This window comes from Mauremys mutica, chromosome 4, assembly GCF_020497125.1.
Source record: "Mauremys mutica isolate MM-2020 ecotype Southern chromosome 4, ASM2049712v1, whole genome shotgun sequence".
Lineage (NCBI taxonomy): Eukaryota > Metazoa > Chordata > Testudines > Geoemydidae > Mauremys > Mauremys mutica.
The window spans coordinates 74,769,159-74,788,328 of record NC_059075.1 but is presented as its reverse complement, the minus strand read 5'-3'; the positions used below and the strand labels follow the sequence as shown (position 1 = coordinate 74,788,328).

The window sequence follows — 19,170 nt, the reverse complement described above, 5'->3', positions numbered from 1 at the left end:
CCAGGGAACCCTTGTTTTGTGTGTCCCTTAACAGCTTAAAAGTTATTTTTTTTTCTAGGAAAGCACATCAGTTTTTTTCCTCTCCCAGTAAACTATGTTCAGTTGTATTTATTTTCTGGTCTTCCCTCTCCTTCCCTTTCAGGATTTCAGTGGATTCACATTCTCACTATGGAGCTAATGTTAGCCACAATCAGGGGAGTTGGATTTTTCCCCGTGTGTGTGCATAATTTTACATTATTTTTGCATAATTTAAATTCTGATGCATAATATTCCTTTTCACCTCCCCTACTCTGAATGTACCATGTGGCTCAGCTGAGCTGGAGGCTTTTCTGCTGCCATAGGAAAAAGGGGGCTTTTCCTCTGCATACTTTTTATGTTGCGGGGACCTCTTGAGATTGTTTTTTCCCTGTGTAGGGTACATCAATGAGTGATTTAATCTACTCTTTCTAGCATCAAGGGGTCATGGCTTTTTATGAGCCTCAGTGCCTCCAAATAGTGAGAAATTTCATCTTTAATTTTCCAGTGAGGAACATTTGCTTGGATCTGAAAATTTCACCAGATCCCTGGTTACTAACCAAATGTATAAGCAACAGGCCTGGGACTTCAGGCTTTGGTGATTGTGCGCTGTGCTGGCTCCTCCTTCCCTCTGACTCGCATTCTATTCAGCAAAACACTTGAGCATGTGCTTAACTTCAAGCATTTGAGTAATCTCATTGAAGTTCCTGGGACTCAGGCTCAAAGTGAAGCCTGTATTTAAGTGCTTTTGTGAATCGGAGCCTGAAATGAGTCGGGCCCTAACACACCACAGCTGCCCATTGTTCATTCACGTGTATGGAGCAGACTGTTTGAGGCCAGGCTGAGGAGGTCTCTATGTGGTATTCAATTGGAGAGGGCCCAAGGATTCTCTTCCCAATTTACTGCATCAGGGGCCAGTAACAATGTAACTGGGAGTGCAGGCCCTTCCTCCTAGCTCTGGTTGGCAATGTAGTGGCTAGCTGTCTGAAGTGGGGTAAACTGGGGTCTAATGCCACGGGGCCCCCGCAAAACTATATTGCTCAGGGTTCAGCTTCAGCCCCAGGTGGCAGGGCTGAGGCTTCAGTCCCATGCGGTGGGGCTTCGGCTTTCTACCCTGGGCCCCAGCGAGTGTAATGCTGGCCCTGCTTGGTAGCCCCCTGAAACCTGTTCACAACCCCCCCAGGGGGGCTCAGATCTTTGATTGAGAACCACTGGTGTCGACCAAGCCTTCACTGGCATAGGTAGTGAAGACACTACCTATGCCAGTGGGAGAGCTTCTCCTGTCGGCATAGCTAATCCACCTCCCTGAGAGGCTCTTCTTCAGGTCTGAGATAAGAAGAGCATTGTGTACGCTTGAAAGCTTGTATCTTTCACCACGAGAAGTTGGTCCAATAAAAAATATTACTTCACCTACCTTATCTCTAATCTCTTCGGACCAACATGCAGTGGTGGATTTAGAGTTAGTGGGGCCCTGTGCGCAGCTTAATTTTCAGAGGCCCCACCTTGGGACTCAGCGAAGAAAAGGAACATTTTCTCTTATCTTCCCCCACCCCCGATTTTTCATTCTTTTTTTCTTCATCCTCCTCCTATATTATAAGTAATAGGAAGTAAATGAAAATAAAGTGAGGTACCTTGATTGTTTTTGTAGTCTAACTTTTTTTTCACAGACCATTTGAAAATTGCTGAGGGTCTCAGCAGACCACTTAATGATCTTTCCAAATGTTGTTTGTACCGTTAGCTAACTATTGTAAAGTGCTTTGGATAAGAGCGCTTTATAAAAAATAAACTTAATAACCTTTCTTCAGTCCACCTGAATGGAGTTCTCGAACCACAGTTTGAGAACTTCTGGTCTAGATCAAAGCTTGTATTTGCATTACGCTAACGTGAAAAATGTGTGAAAATAAAAAGTATAGATGACGCATGAATGGAAAAACAAAAGTTAACTTCCTCTGAACTTATTCAATTAGCTTTTTTTCTACACTTTTTCTTTACAAAATCGTCAATTAAGTCGTAAGTAACATTTTGTAAAGAAGCACTTTCAATTATCAATATTGCTGAATTTGTCAAATGTTCCTGACTCATCGTATTTTGCAAATCATTTTTTACTCGTTTCAATACAGGAAAAAGAATGTTCACTAGAAGCATTTGTGACAGGTATTGTTGAAAGTATTTTCAGAATGGTTTCTACATTTGGAAAGGTTGCCTGCAAACCGTCACGTATAAGTCTATACAAATCAACTGGTGATCTCAAAGCACAGACCTCATCATTTTCTATAAAATGAATGAAATCTTTCACTCCATCTTCAAAGAGATTTGTGTCTGTCTTCTCAGTAAAATTCACTTAATTTCTTACTATAGTGGCTTTTAGCATTTTCGTCCATATTTCTGTCAAAAAACATACAAAATAAATCAACAGTTTTCTTTAGAGATTCATCTCTACTCTGCAATTGCACTATTATTGTGTCACAAATAACATTGATAGTTTCAACGATGATCATCTCTTTTCCTTTTACATTGATTTCATTGTCTCTAGTTTCATCAAAAAATAACTTCCTGCTTTTTTTACGCTTCTCATCAGATATATCGGAGAAACCTATATTTTCTGTTAATGTTAGTGCCTCTGCTTCCACGGAGCTATAGTCATTTCGAACTTCCATGACAAAACTTTTAACTGAGGCTAACAATTGTGCAGCATTCAATAAACTTTTATCAATCTTTTGCAGTGATTTGCTGACGGCATTAATTCTTTGAAGTAAACTGTTCCACAAAAGAGTAAAAACAGCAATATCATACTTTTCAAACTTTTCTGCTAATGATTTTGCTTCAGTTTTCACATGCAGTTTTTCAGAATTTAATGTGGCTGTGTCTAATAAGGTTTTCTTTATATCATCGTAGCTCATTTTCAAAGCCAAAACAGCATCTGCACAAGCAGACCACCTGGTGTCACAAATTCTTTTGACTGTCAAATGTTTTTCATTTGGCTGCTCCAAGCGCGATTGTAGCATACTCCACCAATGCATGGAAACTGAAAAAAGGCATATATGTTTTGAATGAAGTCAAAAAAATGTGTAGATCCCTCACAAGATTTGGCTGCAGCATTGCAGATTAAATGAAAGGAATGGCTGGAACATCATATGAACAAAGCAAAGGGGCTTGCATTGTTCTATTCAGGTCTTGCCTGTAGACATGAATATTTTTCTGCCATATTTGCGGCATTATCAAAGCTCTATCCATGACAATTTTTGATGTCCAAACATAAATTTGCAATGATTTCCAAAACAGTTGTCTGTAGACATTCAGAAGTGTTGGATTTTAGTGGGACAAAGAAATCACTCTACAATGTCACCACTGCTGGTCACATACCTTAAAATTAATGTTAAATGGTTTACATGACTCACATCTGGTGTTGAATCAACTATTATGGTATAGTACTTGGCATCCTTTACGTCATCAGTGAATTGGTTTCTGAGCCACTCTGCCATTATAGTGATGAATTTATCGTAGGTTTGTTGTGTTAAAAAGTTGGTCTTTCCTGAGCCACAATACTGATCATTTTTCAAATGTTCTTTGAGAAAATAGTCAAATTCACTAAGATATTCAAGGCAGGTTAAAAAATTGTGTTTTCGATTTGACAGTGATGACTCATCGTATCCTTTTAGAGGTAGTCCCAAAGAAGACAGCAGTTTGACCATGGGAACAACATATCTCAGCACTTTCATCCAATAAGAATACTCCTTTTCAAACCAATTAATTAACACAAGTTAATTCTTCCAGATGATTTACACCTTTGAACAAACTTACACATAGCATTAATATGATCTTTGGAAGTTTCATGATCAGCAATATGTCTTGCAACATTTCTCCAATTAGAGTGCCCATCAACGAATGTTTGTTTTCTTTTACTATAGTCCGGGAATAATTTGCAAACACAACAGTAGACTGCCTTAGTAGTTTTCGAAAAAATCAACCAAATTCTCATTTCTGTTGTCCCATTTTTCTTCATCCTCAGAAAATGGGATTTGTGAAGACATCTAAATTGCTTTCGTCATGCAACCTCATACTCTTTTTTTTTCTCAAATTTTCCATATTGCCTATGTTTTTTGATTTATTTACTAAGAAATATTCTATCATATCCAATTAAACAGATTTGGGGCATAATGCAATGTGTTCAGGGGAGGTTGCTTCCCTTACTTTGACAAAATTACCAATATTTTGTAGTTCCATTGTCATTTCAGAGTCCACTTGTTCAACTTTTGCAGTCATTGTGGTATCCCCACAACTCGGCAAGTGATCAGATAATTCAGATGTTTTCTTGCCCATACTTTTTGATGAATGTCCACTGTAATACTTCAAGCTTTTAAAAATAAGATGACAAACTGTCTTTTTGCTTAGCTTCATCTTCTTGCCTCGCCTTCATTTTTTTGCGTTTTTGATTGCCAGACTATAGTGTCGCTTCATTATTGCTAAAAAACTGACCTTGATTTTAGGCAGATTAAAAATGTCTGAAAGAGCAGGGGAATAACCACGGGTATGCCTGGGTGGGCCATGGACCGCCCAATTAGGTTTAATGCCGGTAATCCCGTGTTTTTATTAGGCTCTGTCAAAACGGGATTTTGAACTATTACATACTAGTGACAAATCACGGGCCTTGTTGCAAAGTGTGAGGGAGGGTGCTTTTGTTCAGTTGGATAATTGGTTAGGCAGACAGACTTTGATTGGCAAATGATGATTTCCCTTACTTGCTGTTATGCTATTGCTGAGACAGCGAAAAAATGGCAAAGCAAAATTCTTTGTTGGCTACTTCAAAAAACCACGTTTAGAGCACAATTCACAGAATAAGTTCGCGGAATGCAGAAAGCCTGGACCTCTTCGCGACTTGCAATGCTTTAGTCATTTGTCAGATTTGTCCTGCATTTTGGGTCCCCTGTCATTGGGGGCCCTTGCCGCTGCACAGTTTGTTTCATGGTAAATCCGTCACTGACAACATGGCTACAACAAGAGTTTAACTATCTGGCACTGTGCTGTGAAAACAAATGAGACGTTAATGACCACCTGTTGAAATGTTATCATGGACCCTGTGTGTATGAATGTGAAGTAGCTGAAATAAATAAGGTATGTTCCTTTCAGTGTACTGCTATCAGTTTTATGCACAAAACCGTATATTACCAGCTATGTTTCATTTTGGAAACACATTTGGGAATCCAAGAAGGGCTCTGACTGTTTCCATTGGGGAAAGAGGGATATTTGTAACTACTCACACCATAGCAGCTGGTTTCTGACTGCATGTTGTTTTTCTTTCATACACATAATTGCAATTTAAAGCAGGTTTGTGGCTGCTATTTGTGGAATCCTCTTCTCTCTAGGCTAAAGTGTTCTAGAATTTCAGGGCCTTCCCTTTTCTTTTCTGCATCTAATTGTTTCTGCTCTGTGCTGAATTAGCCCTGGTGCTTCTGCCAGCACCTGGCAGTACCCGTGTACCAAGAACAAAAGCTTCTCTGTAGAATGACAGTGACAAGAACAAGCTGTAAGAAGCCAGCTGAAGGCGACATTTCACTGGACGTCCAACATATGTCACTCAGCACTGCCAAGGTTTTTTGCTCCCCATCCTGTTGACACAGAAGAAAGGAGTTTGCATCTCTGATTCATTAGCAGAAGTAGCTGCTTTGAGGATTCACTGATTGTGAAGAACCAGGTGTACTTGTGTACACCTTGGGCACTTCATTTTCAGGTCCGGAAAGCAACAGAAGGCAGACACCTCTATGAAGGACATTCCCCTTGGAATATGGAGTCTTATTTATACCTTGCTTTGTAGGGGTGAGAGCAAATGGCTTGGTGCCTGGAGGAATTTGGTATATTATTGTAGATTGAGCCTATGAAATACCAGATTTGTTAGTTATTTCAGATGGAAAAATTGCATAAAAAGCAGGTTCTTTGCTAAAAAAATTCTTGTGTGCAAAATTTCCTAAGGCAAATGAATAATGATACACTCCTCTCAGCCAATCCAAAGGTAGGCACTGATGGGCTCTGAAGGGAATTACCTTGTATCAGAAGGGCAAATTAAACTGAACCAGGCCTCTAGAATTGGAAAAGAGGAAATGGGGAGACCCCTCTTTTCTTCCAGAAAAGCAAAACATGTAGGGAAGCAGCTAATGTCTCTTATAGAAGAAGTAATGTCAAACTGGATTAACTAGTCAAGTCCCAGGTGAAGAATGACGGGCCAAATCAGAATGAGAAGCAGAATCCTCCAAACCTGGATTAGGCAGAATCCCTGTTAATCTTTCCCTATCTGCATAAAATAAAGGTTAATAACCTGACTGCAAAAGAGCTAACTGGGGACTTAAATATCATGCAGAAGGGATTATCACATTTTGAAAAGAATTTGAAAGTGACCATGACATAATAAATTCATTAGGTGCCTTTTCAGATCTGCGCTGAGTTGTATAGAAGCACTGAACCCCGTATGAGGGGGGGCAGGGTTGAGGAGCTTGTTTTTGATATCTTAAATACCAAGCAGAAGCTCAGAGTTGCTAAAGAAAGGAGCACATACATTTTCATTATTCATTTTTTGTGTCTTAAAGAGACCAACAGGGAGTTGGCAAATAGAGGGAGGCACAGGGGTGAGAAATAAATAATTAGCATCTTCAAATACTCATTGCAGATTAATCTGGGGGAAAATGCTGGTGGCTGGTAAACCTCTTGTATATTTCTCAGATATATTTTTTTAACCCAGTCAGTTCTTTTTGTTTATATCCAACCAGTAAACTTCATTTTGGGAGTTTTAAAAGGTCTTTAAATAGAAGATATGTAATCCGAGCCTGAGGAGCTGACTGACCAAGCAATAACGTTAGCCGATGTTTTGGCAAATGCTCCAGACAAACTACCTTTTTATTTCTTGCTCCACTAACAGGCCCCCAATGTTTCTCTCTCTCTCTCGCTCACTGGCTTCCCACTAGCACTGCGAATGTTCAGCATGTGCTCATAGTGTGGATAGCATTTTCTGATCGGCACTAGAGTAAAAGCCTCCTCTTGGGGAGAACAGAGAGTCCAGTTTCATTCTATAGTGACCAGATCTCTTAAAGTTTGCAATATTCAGATGTTATGTCTTCTGTGTTCCGCAGTGAGAGCAATAGAAAAACATCAATAAATTAATTCTGTACTGAGTGGTTCTTGGCTGACCCATTGCTCGGGTGGTGATCGGGGTGGAGGCATGTCTGAAAGATTTTAAGCAGAGTTGGGCCTGGTCTGCTTTGGGGTGGGAAACATGCAAGGAGAACCTGGGGCTGTGATAGTACAGTACTGAATCAATGCTCCAGTTTGGTTCTGAGGAGCACTGTACTCCTGGAGGAAATCTCTTGTAGGAGACACAAAACCACTTGTGGACACGAGCGATCCCTAGGCACATGTTGCAACAATAAACATATTTGGTGTGGTATCCTAGGTAATTACATTGAGCCTGCTTACGTTTCTCTGTGGTCTCACTTTCTGTCCTAAACTGTTCTATAGTATTGCTGTGTAATGTTAAATAGCTGCTACTTTCCACCCCAGACCTACAGTAGATACAGTTTGTATAGTATTTACAAAGTGAGAGCCTGAATTTGAGTATCCTTGATTAGGAGAGCAATCCTTACTAGGGCTGTCGATGAATCACAGTTAACTCATGCAATTAAACTCAAAAAAATTAATTGTGATTAAAACATTAATCATAATTAATCGTACTGTTAAACAATAGAATACCAATTGAAATTTATTAAATATTTTGGATGCTTTTCTACATTTTCAAATATATTGATTTCAATTACAACACAGAATACAAAGTGTACAGTACTCACTTTATATTATTTTTATTACAAATATTTGCACTGTAAAAATGATTAACAGTGTCTTTCAGTTCACCTCATACAAGTACCATAATACAATATCTTTATAATGTAGATTTTTTTTTAACATAACTGCACTTAAAAAAACAAAACAATGTAAAACTTTAGAGCCTATAAGCCCACTCAGTCCTACTTCTTGTTCAGCCAATCACTAAGAGAAACAAGTTTGTTTACTTTTAGGGGACATAATGCTGCCTGCTTCTTATTTACAATGTCACCTGAAAGTGAGAACAGGTGTTCACATGGCACTTTTTAGCTGGCGTCGCAAGGAATTTATGTGCCAGATAAGCTAAATATTCGTATGCCCCTTCATGCTTCGGCCACCATTCTAGAGGACATGCTTCGATGCTGATGATGCTCATTTAGAAAAATGTGTTAATTAAATTTGTGACTGCACTCCTTGGGGGAGAATTTTATGTCTCCTTCTCTGTTTTACCCACGTTCTGCCATATATTTCATGTTATAACTGTCTTGGATGATGACCCAACACATGTTGTTTGTTTTAAGAACACTTTCACTTCATATTTGACAAAATGCAAAGAAGGTACCAATGCAAGATTTCTAAAGATAGCTGCAGCACTCAACCCAAGGTTTAAGAATCTGAAGTGCCTTCCAAAATCTGAGAGGGACGAGGTGTGGAGCATGCTTTCAGAAGTCTTAAAAGAGCAACACTCCAATGTGGAAACTATAGAACCTGAACCACCAAAAAAGGAAAATCATCCTCCTGCTGGTGGCATCTGACTCAGATGAGAAAGTAACAGAGGGGTAGCCATGTTAGTCTGGATCTGTAAAAGCAGCAAAGAATCCTGTGGCACCTTATAGACTAACAGACGTTTTGCAGCATGAGCTTTCGTGGGTGAATACCCACTTCGTCATTGCATCCGACGAAGCGGGTATTCACCCACGAAAGCTCATGCTGCAAAACGTCTGTTAGTCAATAAGGTGCCACAGGATTCTCAGATGAGAAAATGAACATGTGTTGCTCCGCATTGCTTTGGATTGTTATCGAGCAGAACCCGTCATTGGCATGGACGCATGTCCTCTGGAATTGTGGTTGAAGCATGAAGGGACATATGAATCTTCAGAGCAGTGGTCCCCACCGCGGTGCCCACGGGTGGCATGGCGCCCACCGGGCATCTGTGTGCGCCCACGTACTGTCCAGCGGACGAGCATCCGCTGAAATGCTGCTGATTTTCGGCAGCATTTCGACGGTGATGCCTCTGGATGACTCTGCTTGTCGGCGGCATTTCAGCAGCAACGCCTATTGACGTCATTTCTCGGCGGCATTTTGGCGGATGCTCGTCCGCCACCATGGTCCTCGGTGACTCATCATCCAGCACACGCCAGACAAAAAAGGTTGGGGACCACTGCTTTAGAGCATCTGGCATGTAAATATCTTGCAATGCCGGCTACAACTGTGCCATGCAAACACCTGTTGTCACTTTCAGGTACCATAAACAAGAAGTGGGCAGCATTATCTCCTGCTAATGTAAAATAGCTTGTTTGAGCAACTGGCTGAACAAGAAGTAGGACTGAGTGGGCATACATCCTCTAAAATTGTACATTGTGTTTTATTTTAGAGTGCAGTTATTTTTTGTACAAAATTCTACATTAAGTTCAACTTTCATGATAAAGAGATTGCACTAGATTATTTGTATTGGGTGAACTGAAAAATACTATTTCTTTTGTTTTTTTTACTGTGCAAAAATAATAATATAAAGTGAGCACTGTACATTTTATATTCTGTGTGATAAGTGAAATCAATATATTTGAAAATGTAGAAAACATCCAAAAATATTTAAATAAATGGTATTCTATTATTCTTTAAAAGTGCGATTAATTTTTGTAATCACTTGACAGCCCTAATCCTTACTCATGCAAATACTTCCATTTACTTCAGTGGGATTGTGTGGGTTAGTAAGGGCTACGTAAACAAGTAAGGGCTTGCAGGATCAAGCCTGAAATCAGTGATAAATGTTAACTTCACAATATTTAAAAAGTAAAATTCTTTGTGAAGCTTCAAGAGAAAAGGTGCATTGTTGCTTTTAAAATTAATCCATGACTAGGTTGTCTCTTGGAGTCAGCACCCATAAGTCAGCACCTTCAGGGACCTTCTAAACAAGGACTAAAGTTAGTTCAGTGGAAAAAACTATACTGAAAGGCAACTAAAGATGGTGTTTATTTGGATGTTGATTTACTGTTAGAGTGGTGAGGACTTGTTTTTTGCTGGTGATCTTTCAACTCCTCTTTAAATGAAACATTTAAAAATATTAACATTGCTTCTAAAATAAGCAAAATTGGATATATTGGCCTAGTATCCTGGTGGCAGCAGAGAGCTGCAATATATTGGAAAGTGAAGGGATTTAGTTTTGTTGGGGAGGTATGATTTTGTGGTTAGAGTAGAGCAACCAAGACTTATTAGGTTCTAATCCCTCCATTGTGACAATGTTTCCCAGCTATGTCCTAAATTAAGTCATGTCCCCCATCTGTACCCTAGTTTTCCTGACTGTAAAATGAGGATAATGCTGACCAATCTCACAGGGTGGGGTTGTGTTGTGTTGGGAAGATTAAAGTTTGAAGAAAAAAAGGTCTGTGTAAGTGCTGAATATTATGATTTATTTTATTTTTTGACAAGCAGTATTTGGGGACATATCCGAGAGTGGTCTCCTTTTGGGCAAAGCGGAGAGCATTCTAGGAGGCCCCACCCAACCCCAGCTAATCCGGGTGCCCTTTTGAAGTAGTCTGAAGATAGATTTCATCCATGGAGGATGTACAAAGCAGCTGGGTTGCAGGTCTAATGTGAGAGGAGTGAAGAGAGGAGCAACAAAGGAGTTAAAATAAGGGAATCAGAAGTCTGGCTGGTGGCAAGAGGCAAACAGAAATTGCAAGGCTGTGTATCGCTGGTTCTTTTAATCATGTCTGAAACCTCAGGAAATCACCTGGATGTCACTGAGAGAGGCTCCCATTTCTCCAAAACTATTTGTCTGTTTAAATAAAACCCCAGAGGAGGTGCTTGGTGTCTGGGAGTTGCCTTTGATTGGTGACCCAAACAAGAGGAGAGAAGGTCACAGGAAAGCATGTCACAAGGGTATGACTGAGTGTGAGATGTAACATGATTACTCTTAACTAGCGAGACCATCAGAGCCACTGCCAAATCATTGGGTTCTGCATTCATCCTGCAATGTATTTGTAGTCACTTTCCTATCCTTTTCAATTAACTTCTCTCTGTCTCAATTCCAAAGGCATTAGTCTTGTTTGCACGCTTCATTATACCACACTGATGTGCTAGCAGCATTTACTCTTCTGCAGCATTTACTGTCAAATTAATCTAGTGCAGGTTAGAAAAGGGTACCCTGGATAAGTGGGAAAAGACACACAGAGCAAAGAGTAACTAAGTGCTAAGATTTCCTGGCTAGCATTCTAGTTATCAAGTAACATTCAAAAGCAAGTTCCTAGATGGGTCATGTGCCAGGTCTAATAGACACATTGTTGCTATCAGACTCTGCTTTTAAAATACTTGTGTTACCCTATAAGGAGGGTATATTTAAGTCCTGTGATCATTCAAATTCCCTAGAAGTGTAACTCACGGAAAGGTATAGAATCATAGAATATCAGGGTTGGAAGGGACCTCAGGAGGTCATCTAGTCCAACCCCCTGCTTGAAGCAGGACCAATCCACAGACAGATTTTTGCCCCAGATCCCTAAATGGCCCTCTCAAGGATTAAACTCACAACCCTGGGTTTAGCAGGCCAATGCTCAAACCACTGAGCTATTGCTCCCCCCTAAGACATTGCAGTGATAGGGTGGAATAAGGAGAGAGGATGAGCTTTCCAACTAGTAGATGTTCCTATTAATGAAGGCACCCGTTACTTTATAAGAACCACTGCTGCTAGCTTAAGTTAAAATGGGAGCGCCATCTTTTCCTGAAGGTCTTATTCCCATAAATTAAAATGAGGTTGTTTATTTAGCAGATTTGACTGGCGCTCACACAGCCACGCAGCATGGAGCTTTAATTTCAGTCAGGTTGGGGGATATAAAATCTTATGAATGAAAACAATGCGTGCGAGTCGCTTGCCACACTGCAGCATTATGGAAACAAAGTAATTCATAAGGCAAACAAAGCCTAAAGTGGATGATAAAGCAAAGACATTAAATTGCTATCACAAGTTGCAAATCCATTCCAGTAGCTTCAGCTCCTGTCACTAACTAGAGCCATGACTGTAGGGAAACCTGATGTTTTTACAGTATCTGTGGCTTTTGGGGGTTGTTCCCCAAACTAGGACCCTTCCCCAAATGTGACACAGACTTTTCCTGTAACTCCCTGAGCAAATCTTGGCACAGTGGCACATAGCTGTCAATTCCTGGGTCACGTAACCCATTGCTTTCCTGATTAAATAGAAAACTCAGGAAGCGTAGACTATAGGCAGCATTTACCATCATGGAACTATTTGGATAGAACATTCCTGGCTGCTGCTTACCCTGAATCCTGGGATCCAAAATATTTTCTCTCTCTTCATTTGCACTTTTATAAGAAGTGTGAATAATCTATTTTTACCTCTCTGTATACAGAGACATGCAAGAATAATAGCATTAATTATTTTCATACAGATTATTTCCACCTCAAGTCATGTCCAAATCTGGACCCTGATCCTGCAACCCTTAGGAGGAGTCCCACTTGTCCCAGTGGGACTAATTGTATAAGAATCTGGCCCTTTTTTAAAAGCCTGGACAAAGTTAGCAGAACACAGACCCCAAATCAGAGACTTTTGAAATTCATAGCAGAAAGAAAACTCCTGTTGCATTGAATTTAGAGGCTTAATTTCTCTTTTGTGCATTAAGAGGATAGAAGTATTATCTGGAACTTTATCCCATAGAAATAAAGTTGAATATTAACATTGTCACAAAATTCTGATTTTTTTTCATCAGTGACAGTTAATACTTTGAGAGTTGCCAGAATGGATCAGACCAGCTGTCCATCTAGTCTGTCTTCCTGACTCCATCATTCAATACCTGATGCTTCAGAGAGGCAAAAATTCAAGAACATAAAGCATTACCATAGACACCTGCTTTATTGTGCAATGCTATACAAGGGGGCAGAAGGAGACAAAATACCTTCTTGACCCCTGATCTAATTACCTCTGTTGTTACTAAATGTTGTTACTAAAACTGGGTGAATAATTTGCAGCAAAAAAAAATATTTAATGAATGGTGTTTTGTTGGTTGTTTGCAAATTGTCCATGAATAGCTTACATGTTTCTCAACTGGATTATTTATTTGAAATTATTCACAGAACTTTTTTTGGTTAATTTGTGGTATGTTGACTGTCTACAAACAGTTAATTGTGAGTATGATGCTTGAAAATCCAGATGTGTTATTTAGTGCTGATTTGGACATATAGGTCACCTGATATTATTTTTGTGCCTTGACTAGATGAATGTAATTCTTAGGGTCAGGTTTCTGATATGTGCACTGAAGTTCAAAATTCACTTTCTGCACATAGTCTCCAATATTTGCTTAATATTAATTAATTTCCTGCTGGTAACCTCAGTTGGTAGAATATTGATGGGTATATATGTAAGTGTAGCAAACAGAAACATAGCTGAAGCAAATTTGTTGTTAACATTTGAAGGAATAACCAAAGATTTTTTTTTACAGTATTTGTCTGTCTCTTTACTAGTAATCATAAAAATATTCTTCAGTGATAAATTATGTCTCTGTGAATCTCTCTAGTTATAGGAACAAGGTACATGTCTGTGTTTTTTTACTAACAATGTAAGCCTTCAAATGTAACCATCTTCTGTGCATCCAGTGGCCCCAGCCTTCAGGTCTGGCTGAGCTCTGCTTCATTTGGCTCTGAGATAGATTATTAGGGTAGGAATTGTTCCTTCCAATGTACTAATTGATGGTACCAGATTCATCACCTTTGATGGATTTTAAAACCTCTAGAATGTGCTGTTTCAAACATTGTCCCTGTGTCCCTCAAAAAAAGAACCACACCTCCCCATAATCGGACAGTGACCAACCAGAAATATGGGATCAACATATTCCAGCTCTTAGTGCATCACTTACTCCTCAAATGCCCAAGTACAATGATGGGCTTTGCTGTGTGTTCTGGAGGTCAGCAGGTCCAGGGAGTGCATTCTAGAGTTGAGGGCCCCTTACACATAACATCTTCCTGGAAGCACACTCTCTTTTATTCCCAAGGTGACAGTAAAGATACGTGTACTTTTATCATTTTCATACAGGAGAGAACTGCCCTGGGAAAAGATAAAATATAATAGCTCAGCTGTCAAGAATATAAGATTCTCGTTTGTGTCTAACCCAGGCATAGGCAACCTATGGCACACGTGCCGAAGGTGGCACGTGAGCTGATTTTCAGTGGCACTCACACTGCCCGGGGCCTGGCCACTGGTCCAGAGGGCTCTGCATTTTAATTTAGTTTTAAATGAAGCTTTTTAAACATTTTAAAAATCTTATTTACTTTATATACGACAATAGTTTAGTTATATATTATAGACTTGTAGAAAGAGACCTTCTAAAAATGTTAAAATGTATTACCGGCATGCGAAACCTTAAATGAGAGTGAATAAATGAAGACTTGGCACACCACTTCTGAAAGGTTGCCGACCCCTGGTCTAACCTCATGGGAATGTGTCAGAGAGACTTCTCCAGTTTTCTCTCCATATGCTAACAAGCCAGTTAGGTGGTGTGAATCAGGCCTTTTGGAATTCACTTTGCTGTGTCCCTCTGCCCCTTTTGTTGGTCCCTGAAGTCTAGCATCTTGTTTCTTTTCAGCTAGGGTCTCAGTGTTTTCCTTCAAGAGCTCCTTATGCAGTTTGGGTGTGCTGATTGCAGTATGGTGAAAAAATGGCCTATTGAGGATTGTCCCGGAATCTGGAGCTGGTATGTTGCCTCTCATGGTTTGTTTTGTTTGTTTGTTTGCTTGTTTGTTTGTTTTTTAAATGAGGTATTTTCTTGTTTCATTGTTGGGCAGACACATGTGCTCATCTGAAAGAAGGCAACCTGCTTGAGAGCACACCAGTTTGTCTGACTTAACAAATTAAAGCTTAAGAGAGGGTAGAGGGGATGTCTGTCTGTCTGCTGATTGAGCATAAGAAGCTATTTCTCCTCTCTTCTGCCATGATGAAAGCCAGTTGTTGAATCTTCTTCATCCCTCTTACCAATCCCAAGCTATTTATTTTCCTTAAACAATGCCACTTATCCCATATTGAGGGAGCAGGGTTGGGGAAGGGGCTTTAGCATCATATATCCTACTCCTGCGGTTCTGGCACATATGTTGTAGGGCATGCTTGATAGTCAGTCATGCCCATGCCATTTCCATCTTTTCACCTTCGTGGGACTCAGAGTTGCTTATGTCAAGTTACAGGAGGCATCTGATTCTTCAGTTAGATACACTTGAGTTGAATAAATAGTTCTGCCTGAGTAGCTTCTGACTTCAAAATCTCAAAGATTTAAACCCTCCTTCACCACCTGGTGTCTAAAGCATGGGTTGGGCTGCACATTTGCAAAAGAGAGTGAGTTTCATGAATGCACAGCCTTCTCCTGATTCCTGGGCTGACTTCCCTTGCACCTGAGAACATTTCTCAGCTGGTTGAAATTATTCCTTTATGGTCCTTGCCTCAGCTGTCTGCAGACTGCTGAATCTTGCCAACTGGTAGCCAGACGCTATAAGCTGTCTTAACTAATAATGGATTGTATGCAACCATTTTTCCCAGGTGAGCGAAAAGAGAGATTTCCCCTCTGAAGGAGCTCTGCTCAGCTTACAGCATGTGGAAGTCACTTTCTGAAGATCTTTTATAGATCTGGCTTCATTTAGAATGGAATATAGACCTTGAAGAGAGCTACTGTACCTGCTTTAGTGGCTGAGACAGAACTGTGCTGATATTAGTGGCAGCCTGATTTCTGTATGAGTCTAAAACAAATAATTCAGCCGAGAGTTCATGCAATTGAAAGTTGTTGTTTTTTCCTCTTGCGGTTTGTTGAGAGCAAACTCTGCCTAATTAGCGCATATTCTGCCTGCCATAGACCATAATTCTCGTGGAATGGGTTAGATGAGAGCTGAGCTCTCTTAAAAGCTAATGTTTTCAGGCCAATAGACTCCTTTTTGTTCACACCCTTCCTCAGTCAGGATTGCTCATGCTCTTGTGGGCAGTGTAGTGCTCTTCCCACTCTCATGGTTTCCAGGACGGTGTGAAATGCTGATGTGCAGAATGTGACATTTATTGCAATAGTGGGGGGGGAAAACAGAAACAATACAAATTAGCGAGGAAAGGAGTCAGGCAACAGTGAAGCCATGCTCATTGGCAGTAAGAATTCACAGGCAACCCTATAAAATATAACAGGGTGCACAGACCTACTTGAGAGGCATAAACCTACAATAACAAACCAGTGTGCATAGTAAAGTTGGGAGAATTTTTTCTAAGAGTTTATGCATCAAAAAATGCTGTTTTGGTTGACTCAAAATTATTCACAAATTCATGTCAAATTTGCCAAATAACTTTTTGGGGGTAGATTTATAACAGGTGATGGTGATGGTGCCGGTGCCCAGCTTTTGCCCTCTGGCTCAGTGGTCAGAGCACTCATCTGAGATACCCACCTTTAGGACCTCACTCTGCCTGATTTGAACCAGGAATTTGAACACAAGTTTTCCATTCTCTTCCATATCCCAGGCAAGTACTTTAACTAATGGGGATAGTGAACTAATGAGGTAAGTCTCTTTCAGTCTCTCCTGCTGAAGTTGTTACGTTTTGTATAAATATTTCACTATTAATTGGGCCAGATAAAAAGAGAAGCATTCTGTAGCCTGGTGGTTAGGCCACTTGCATGGGAGGCTGGACACCTGCATTCCAGTCCCTTTTCCAGTGAATGTTTAATTGTTTAGACAAAATGGAGCAGCTTCAGCAGAGGAGAGTGAGAGAAAAGCACCCCAGAATAGCCACTAGCCTGATGGTTAGACCACTCTCCCGGGAGTGGGGAGACAAGGGTTCAAGTCCCTGCCCCAGAGCAGAGATTCAAAGTTGAGTCCCCCCCATCATAGGTGAGAGTCATAACCACTGGCCTACTAGGATATAAGAGGGGGAAGCTCCTTCTCCTCATGTTTGTCCATGCCCCAAAGCAAAAGGTCTTGGTTTCAATTGACTCAAAATGAATTTTTTTTCAGTGTTTTGTTTTGCTGAGGAAACCAAAAAATCTTTGTTTCGTGTCTATGTGAAACAAAAAATGTTTTCACATATTTTAGTTTAGCTGGTGAACCAAAAAATCAATTAGCTTTAGTGCATAGCCCAGTTCTCAGGAGCAGACCCTACAAGTGAAGAAAGCAGCATAATGGAGGGAAAATAAATTGCTGAGAAAATAAGTTTTGGTTTCAAGCTTCTATGGATTGTTATAAGCACGTGCACAGAGAACATACGTTTTGAAAATTAGGTATTAAAATAAGGTATTTGTTCTGATGTGGAGCCGATGGGGATGGGGGCGGGGGTTAAAATATGGCATGGATTAGCAAGACAAAAAGTCCACATTTTCAAAAATGACTAGTGACTTTGAGTACCTCCAAATCTGTGTGCCCAATTTGAGACCGCTTAAAGGGGCATGATCTTCAGAGACTGGGTGCTCAGCACTTTCTGACAATCAGCCCCTTTCAAAGCATATCAAGTTGGGCACCCAGATACGAAAGTACTCAAAGTCACTAGTCACTTTTGAAAATGTGGGCCAAAAGGTTTCACTGTATGGGCAATATTCTTTGGGGGCTCTTGCCTGCTTCCACTGCAGTGAGTGGGATTTTTGCTACCTATTTCAATGGGAGCATAGTTCTTTTTGTGATTTCTGCACCTCTTCTGTTCACCACCTCAGAACTGCTGTGTTTTCCACTTGCCTTCAAAAGATTTGCATTGCATCACTCCCTGCCTTTGCTGCTATAGCATCTTTGTCCCAGAAAATTACTTCTCTAGCTTTAACTGTGCAACAGAGAGGCAGTGCACTGGCGATTAGCACTGGTGACTGGGTGTCGAGAGACCAGAGTGACTCTTTCACTGATACTCTTTGACCGTGATCTGTTTCTCCATCTGTAAAGTGGGGATTATCGAAGTTGCCCATCTTTGAAAAGTGCTTTGAGATTCTCTGAACTTTAGGTACTGGGTTCATTTGATATTGCTGCAGAATTAGCTGGCGCATATCGCTGTGTTATATACATTACCATGTATTGTGGTGTTAATAATGCAACATTAACCAAAGTAACTTTCCACTTCCTTGCTTTCTGGCTTCTATTGCACTCTTGGGCTTCCCCGTTGTTAAAGCCGTTGAAGAAAGGAGGACAGAACAGCAAACTCTGGGATGGAGTGGAAAGAAAAAGTGAAGAACTAATGAAAAACAGTTGAGAAGGGGAGACGTGCTAGTAATGTAAACTGGCAAGGGTCCTCAAGAATGCTGCCATGAGAAAGTAACCAACAGGAAATAAACAGCCTTCCCTCTCTCCCCCCGTAGTTCCCTCTTGCATACTGTAATTTCACTAAATGCCATACAGCACAGAACTGCCATAAGATGCTGTACAACTGAGCGTTAGCTGGGGGAAAACATGACCTCATCTTTTCTTTTCACCACATGCTGCGGTTGCTAATAAGTTTCTTGGTAGTTATACATATATTTTGGTCCAGTGAACTGTCTCACACATTTTCTACCTTGCATTGCAAAAAAATAAAAAGTGGTCTGTTATAGTTTGCTGTCTCCTGAAGAATTTGAGTATTAGGAAGCCATTACACCTTTTTTAGATGCTGTGCGGTTGTAAGAGCTGCCTGTCTCCTGGAAATAAGGTTTTCATTCTCCTGGCAGGAAAAGGCAGAATGACCCTACCTTCCACCCCCTTGTTAACATTGAATCCTTCCTTGTATTGTCTGGTTCATTGTGCATTGTTTATTTCCAGAGGTTCTGAATCTTCGCCCCTTCCAGCTATTGATGTTCTCGGATAGCCATCCATGATGAATTAGGGCATATGTGTTTGGACGCCTCAGAGGCGCGGGCTCCATCCACCCAGATTTGTGCGATCAGTAGTCCATTCTGGCATCACTCTGAAAATGGCCCTCACAGCTCCTGGATCTCTATTGTTGATGATGATGGTGCCAAAAATCTTAAAAATTCTGAGACTCTTCTTCCTTTAGGGCCCAATCCTACAGCCTTTCCTCAATTAGTAGATCAGTTGCATGGTCGGACCCTGGTTAGCTAACACTAAGGGTGACATCTACACTGCAGCTGGGAGGTGCAATTC

The 19,170-nt window shown here is 40.5% G+C and overlaps 1 protein-coding gene across 4 annotated transcripts in view; it reads left to right on the top strand.

Moving 5' to 3' along the window:
- The window catches only part of TSPAN18 (tetraspanin 18), a 175,010-nt gene that overhangs the window by 61,296 nt on the left and 94,544 nt on the right, over nt 1-19,170 (top strand). The window contains exon 2 of one of the 4 annotated variants that reach the window (XM_045012520.1): nt 14,688-14,795. The exons of the other annotated variants lie outside the window; for them this stretch is intronic. The gene's annotated coding sequence lies outside the window, so the exon portion shown is untranslated. The remainder of the gene's footprint in view (nt 1-14,687; nt 14,796-19,170) is intronic. 4 annotated transcript variants of the gene reach the window in all.